Genomic DNA, 7,287 nt, shown 5'->3' with positions numbered 1-7,287 from the left:
ATGTGGTAGGGAAAACATTGTTGTATCACTACAAATTCCCTGTTTTGCTTTTAGGTTGGAGACTAAATAAGACTTGACAGTGGCGGGAAACCATCATCAACTGGAGAGATGCCGGTAAAAAGATGGCCATAAAACAGTGACCGCTGATTCGCATTGAGTTCTTTCTTACATATTGGATGACTATGTTTTTTATTGTTTAAATCATTGCGGCTTGGAATGCTCTTAAGAAAAGGTTTGGTTATGGGGGTGTCTACGCGCAAAAGGTTGACTTTATTTTTGTAAAGTTATTGCTTTTACATTGAATTTGTGCAGGAAATTTTGGTATGTTGTGACCTAAACTAACTTATGATAAAAATGAAATATCATCTGCAAGTGCAAAATATGACTGGGAAAGCAGATTTTGGTTATTTCTTTAGCAAAAGGGAAGAAAATAAGTGCATTAAAATGCATGAATTCAGATTATTTGACCTGGAAATAGTTGTTTTTCAAGTTGACCCCCCACACTTATATAGTGGAATAAGGGCTAAATTGATTCCGACTTAAATTCAACCGCATATTGGTTGACCGTGTCGTTTAATGTGTTACATGAAGTTAGAATTCAACGCCAGGGACTCCATGATCGAGTAACGCAACTAAACTTTTGCGAAAAGCATGAACATTCAAACAGAGCCCCATTTCACCGACATGAATGGCAGGGCCTTTTACAGTATGGACAGTGCAGCAGATGCTTAACTGAGCCAGCCTTCATATTAGTACAATCATGAATTGAGCAAGATTTTATCACTTTCATATTATTCATAAAAGTACACTTAAAATACATAAATGCATGTTTTTGTTTCATTTTTTTATCTTTTTCTATTGGGTATTTTGACTTTTCAGGAAGAGGAATGTAGCGACTAAGTCAAGGCCACTGGATAAGGGGTTGTTGATGGCAAAACAGGTAATAATTCATTTTGTATCATGTACACAAGCAAATAAGCATATGTATGATGCTTTAGGTGTGAAAGACTGTCATAATCAGGATTGTGGTCACTCACACCCTTGCCGTCATGTAATTCTCCTCGCAGTTTGTATTGATAGTTCCGCGTCCTGACATGTAAAGCTCGTGCTTTGTTGGCAGCTGAAGTTGGCACTTAACAGGGTTATCCTTGTTCCTGAGCATGTATGCAGTACAGCTGATTGATTTGCTACTTGTTACCCTACAATTAGCTTGTTTTTGGTATTGTTTTCTCACAATATGCTTATATTCATGGTCCGGCTAAAATGGTGTCGCGCCTTACTTAAACATAGGATTGTTATAGCAAGTGTCCCCTTCATCATTTACCTTAGAGGGATTTTTTTGACAAAATTTGGCACTTTCAGCAACTTGTTTTGTTTTTATTTGGTACATGCTTCTCTCATTCAGTGATTTAATGACAGTATTGTCCTTATTCTTTTTTCTTTGCATAGAAAGGTGACATGAATCATTGATATTTGTTGTGTTGAGAATTCTGCAGGAAGCTGTGTCCCAAAAGAAGTACTAGAAACCCCTTTCAGGACACTGCCTTGATCTGAACTGCCTTTCTACCCCTTTACTACATGGAACATCATTGCTAGCTTATAAAGCTTGCCTACATATGTGTTTTGTTCAATTTAACTTTTCCTTCCAGCTAAATCCCCCCCCCCCCCAACAAATGAGCATTGTATTCTTTCGCTTGGTTACAAAACCCATTTGGACCAGATTGCCACCATAAAAATAGCCTAAAGTAAATATTTTGTGTCCAAAATATGAAAATTGTATTGTCTTGAACCTCTAAATGAGAGCTGGCAATGCATTTTTGACCATCTGCTGCAGTTAAAAGGCACCCTGACATTATATGCTAGAATATTTCATTGGCGGCTGGTAAATAAATGGGCACCGATCGACAAGGCGCTTTCAAGATTTTACACTTTTATTGGTGTGAAATAACAAGTTATGGAAGCTTATTGATTTCTTACACTTCAAAGTATCTTTGATCCTTCATTTTGACTAATAAGTTATTGTCTGGATGAAATTGGATTGTTTTTGCTTTGAATGAAATGGCATTTTTGGGATGATTAAAAAAAAACACACAAAAAGACATTATCAAAATTGCTTAGAGTGAAAATATCTAACAAATTCATTCTTGCCCACCACACATTAGCCCCCCTTGCATGTCTTTTTGGTTTGTTTTGGTATTTTATTGCAGATATTGAACACAACAGCTTTAAATCTTAAAGGGGCAGTTAAGCTTTAACAGGCCTAATATCGCCTTCTTCGGACTGAAAACACCCGCGTGTGAAAATATGATACAGAATGGCCAAATGGACAGCTAATCAGCCAAACTTAATATGATGGGCAATATGGATGGGATGATAATAATATGAAAGAAAAAACACATTTCAGTAAAAATAAATTTCTCTTATAGGTTACAATACACTAAATACTTTTGGTGTCAATGCTATTACCCTCTAAAAACAAAATCTTCATTTATTTGAAGACACAAATCTCTGTACGGGCACTTGCCATGACTTTATTTTTGAATATTCTGTGTTCATGTGGTAGGGAAAACATTGTTGTATACTACAAATTCCCTGTTTTGCTTTTAGGTTGGAGACTACATAAGACTTTGACAGTTGGCGGGAAACCATCATCAACTGGAGAGATGCCGGTAAAAAGATGCCATAAAACAGTGACCGCTGATTCGCATTGAGTCTTTCTTACATATTGGATGACCTATGTTTTTTATTGTTTAAATCATTGCGGCTTGGAATGCTCTTTAAGAAAAGGTATGGTTATGGGGGTGTCTACGCGCAAAAAGTTTGACTTTATTTTTGTTAAAGTTATTGCTTTTACATTGAATTTGTGCAGGAAATCTTTTGGTATGTTGTGACCTAAACTAACTTATGATAAAAATGAAATATCATCTGCAAGTGCAAAATATGACTGGGAAAGCAGATTTTTGGTCATTTCTTAGCAAAAGGGAAGAAAATAAGTGCATTAAATGCATGATTCAGATTATTTGACCTGGAATAGTTGTTTTTCAAGTTGACCCCCCACCCTTATATAGTGGAATAAGGGCTAAATTGCTTTCCGACTTAAATTAACGCATATGGTGACCGTGTCGCGTTTAATGTGTTACATGAAGTTAGAATTTCAACGCCAGGGACTCCGTGATCGAGTAACGCAACTAAAACTTTTGCGAAAAGCATGAACATTCCAACAGAGCGCCCATTTCACCGACATGGAATGGCAGGCATTTTTACAGTATTGGACAGTGCAGCAGATGCTTAACTGAGCCAGCCTTCTATTTAGTACAATCATGAATTGAGCAGATTTTTCACTCATATTATTCATAAAAGTACACTTAAAATACATAAATGCATGTTTTGTTCATTTTTTTATCTTTTTCTATTGGGTATTTGACTTTTTCAGGAAGAGGAATGTCTGCGACTAAGTCAAGGGCCACTGGATAAGGGGGTTGATGGCAAAACAGGTAATTAATATCATTTTGTTATCATGTACACAAGCAAATAAGCATATGTATGATGCTTTAGGTGTGAAAGACTGTCATAATCAGGTTGTGGTCACTCACACCCTTGCCGTCATGTAATTCTCCTCGCAGTTTGTATTGATAGTTCCGCGTCCTGACATGTAAAGCTCGTGCTTTGTTGGCAGCTGAAGTTGGCACATTACAGGGTTATCCTTGTTCCTGAGCATGTATGCAGTACAGCTGAGTTGATTTGCTACTTGTTACCCTACAATTAGCTTGTTTTTGTATTGTTTTCTCACAATATGCTTATATTCATGGTTCCGGCTTAAAATGGTGTCGCGCCTTACTTAAAATAGGATTGTGTTATAGCAAGTGTCCCCTTCATCATTACCTTAGAGGGATTTTTTTGACAAAATTGGCACTTTCAGCAACTTGTTTTGTTTTTTATTTGGTACATGCTTCTCTCATTCAGTGATTTAATGACAGTATTGTCCTTATTCTTTTTTCTTTGCATAGAAAGGTGACATGAATCATTGATATTTGTTGTGTTGAGAATTCTGCAGGAAGCTGTGTCCCCAAAAGAAGTACTAGAAAACCCTTTCAGGACACTGCCTTGATCTGAACTGCCTTTCTACCCCTGTTACTACATGGAACATCATTGCTAAGCTTATAATGCTTGCCTACATATGTGTTTTTTGTTCAATTTAACTTTCCTTCCTTCCAGCTTAAACCCTTCCCCCCCCCCCCCCGCAACAAATGAGCATTGTAATTCTTTCGCTTGGTTACCAAACTCTCCCATTGGACCAGATTAGCCGACCATAAAGAATAGGCCTAAGTACGTTATTTGTGTTCCAAAATATGAAAATTTGTATGTCTTGGAACCTCTAAATGAGAGCTGGCAATGCATTTTGGACCATCTGCTTGCAGTTAAAAAGGCACCCATGACATTACATGCTAGAATAATTTCAATTTGGCCGGCTGGTAAATAAATGTGGCCAGCCGATCGACAAGGCCGCGTTCAAGATTTTACACTTTATTGGTGTGAAATAAACAAGTTATGGGGGGGAGCTTATTGATTTGATTCCTACACGTTCAAAGTATCTCTTTGATCTCTCATTTTGACTAATTAATTTATTGTCTTGGATGAAATTGATTGTTTTTTTTGCTTTGATATTGGCAGTTTTTGGGTATGATGAAAAAAAACAACGACAAAAAAGACATTATCAACAAAAGTGCTTAGAGGTGAAAATAATCAACAAAGTTCATTCTTTCCCCACCACACCATGAGCGCCCACTTGCAGGTCCTTTTGGTGTGGTTTTGGTATTTTAAGTGTCAGAGATTGAAACACAACAGCTTAAAAAAATCTTAAAGGGCAGTTAAGCTTTAAAGCAGGCCTAATATCGCCGTGCTCGGACTGAACAACACCCCGCGTGTGAAAATATGATACAAAAATGGCCAAAATGGACAGCTTAATCAGCCAAACTTAAGAATATTGGTGCCAATATGGGATGGGATGAATAATAATATGACAAGAAAAACACATTATCATAAAAATAATTTCTCTTATAAACTATACTTATGATAAAAATGAATATCATCTGCAAGTGCAAAATATGACTGGGAAAGCAGATTTTTGGTCATTTCTTAGCAAAAGGGAAGAAAATAAGTGCATTAAATGCATAATTCAGATTATTTGACCTGGAATAGTTGTTTTTCAAGTTGACCCCCCCACCCTTATATAGTTGGAATAAGGGCTAAATTGCTTTCCGACTTAAATTCAACCGCATATTGGTTGACCGTGTCGCGTTAATGTGTTACATGAAGTTAGAATTCAACGCCAGGGACTCCGTGATCGAGTAACGCAACTAAAACTTTTGCGAAAAGCATGAACATTCAAACAGAGCCCCATTCATCACCGACATGGAAATGGCAGGCATTTTTACAGTATGGACAGTGCAGCAGATGCTTAACTGAGCCAGCCTTCATATTAGTACAATCATGAATTGAGCAAGATTTTATCACTTCATATTATTCATAAAAGTACACTTAAAATACATAAATGCATGTTTTTGTTTCATTTTTTTATCTTTTTCTATTGGGTATTTTGACTTTTTCAGGAAGAGGAATGTCTGCGACTAAGTCAAGGGCCACTGGATAAGGGTTGTTGATGGCAAAACAGGTAATAATATCATTTTGTTATCATGTACACAAGCAAATAAGCATATGTATGATGCTTTAGGTGTGAAAGACTGTCATAATCAGGATTGTGGTCACTCACACCCTTGCCGTCATGTAATTCTCCTCGCAGTTTGTATTGATAGTTCCGCGTCCTGACATGTAAAGCTCGTGCTTTGTTGGCAGCTGAAGTTGGCACTTAACAGGGTTATCCTTGTTCCTGAGCATGTATGCAGTACAGCTGAGTTGATTTGCTACTTGTTACCCTACAATTAGCTTGTTTTTGGTATTGTTTTCTCACAATATGCTTATATTCATGGTTCCGGCTTAAAATGGTGTCGCGCCTTACTTAAACATAGGATTGTTATAGCAAGTGTCCCCTTCATCATTTACCTTAGAGGGATTTTTTTGACAAAATTTGGCACTTTCAGCAACTTGTTTTGTTTTTTATTTGGTACATGCTTCTCTCATTCAGTGATTTAATGACAGTATTGTCCTTATTCTTTTTTCTTTGCATAGAAAGGTGACATGAATCATTGATATTTGTTGTGTTGAGAATTCTGCAGGAAGCTGTGTCCCCAAAAGAAGTACTAGAAACCCCTTTCAGGACACTGCCTTGATCTGAACTGCCTTTCTACCCCTGTTACTACATGGAACATCATTGCTAAGCTTATAATGCTTGCCTACATATGTGTTTTTTGTTCAATTTAACTTTTCCTTCCAGCTTAAACCCCCCCCCCCCCCCCAACAAATGAGCATTGTATTCTTTCGCTTGGTTACAAACTCCCATTTGGACCAGATTGCCACCATAAAAATAGCCTAAAGTACTTATTTTGTGTCCAAAATATGAAAATTTGTATTGTCTTGAACCTCTAAATGAGAGCTGGCAATGCATTTTGACCATCTGCTGCAGTTAAAAGGCACCCATGACATTACATGCTAGAATATTTCATTGGCGGCTGGTAAATAAATGGGCACCGATCGACAAGGCGCTTTCAAGATTTTACACTTTTATTGGTGTGAAATAACAAGTTATTGGAAGCTTATTGATTTCTACACTTCAAAGTATCTTTGATCTCTCATTTTGACTAATTAGTTTATTGTCTTGGATGAAATTGGATTGTTTTTTGCTTTGAAATTGGCATTTTTGGGATGATTAAAAAAAAACACACAAAAAAGACATTATCAAAATTGCTTAGAGTGAAAATATCTAACAAATTCATTCTTTCCCCACCACACATTAGCCCCACTTGCATGTCTTTTTGGTTTGTTTTGGTATTTTATTGCAGATATTGAACACAACAGCTTTAAATCTTAAAGGGGCAGTTAAGCTTTAACAGGCCTAATATCGCCTTCTTCGGACTGAAAACACCCGCGTGTGAAAATATGATACAGAATGGCCAAATGGACAGCTAATCCAGCCAAACTTAATATATTGGTGCAATATGGATGGGATGATAATAATATGAAAGAAAAACACATTTCAGTAAAAATAAATTTCTCTTATAGGTTACAATACACTAAATACTTTTGGTGTTCAATGCTATACCCTCTAAAAACAAAATCTTCATTTATTTGAAGACACAATTCTCTGTACGGGCACTTGCCATGACTTTATTT

The 7,287-nt window shown here is 36.7% G+C and overlaps 1 protein-coding gene across 23 annotated transcripts in view; it reads left to right on the top strand.

The window, feature by feature from the left end:
* Positions 1 to 99: 99 nt before the first annotated feature.
* The window catches only part of LOC127842691 (uncharacterized), a 46,842-nt gene continuing 39,654 nt past the window's right edge, over positions 100 to 7,287 (top strand). For 12 of the 23 annotated variants that reach the window (XM_052372357.1, XM_052372337.1, XM_052372358.1 and 9 more), the window contains exons 1-2: positions 100 to 114; positions 5,610 to 5,671. The gene's annotated coding sequence lies outside the window, so the exon portion shown is untranslated. The remainder of the gene's footprint in view (positions 115 to 5,609; positions 5,672 to 7,287) is intronic. The other 11 variants (XM_052372363.1, XM_052372340.1, XM_052372362.1 and 8 more) reach the window with 1 other exon arrangement.

The sequence above is a fragment of the Dreissena polymorpha genome, chromosome 8, assembly GCF_020536995.1.
Source record: "Dreissena polymorpha isolate Duluth1 chromosome 8, UMN_Dpol_1.0, whole genome shotgun sequence".
Lineage (NCBI taxonomy): Eukaryota > Metazoa > Mollusca > Bivalvia > Myida > Dreissenidae > Dreissena > Dreissena polymorpha.
This window is presented reverse-complemented; position numbering and strand designations above follow the sequence as displayed.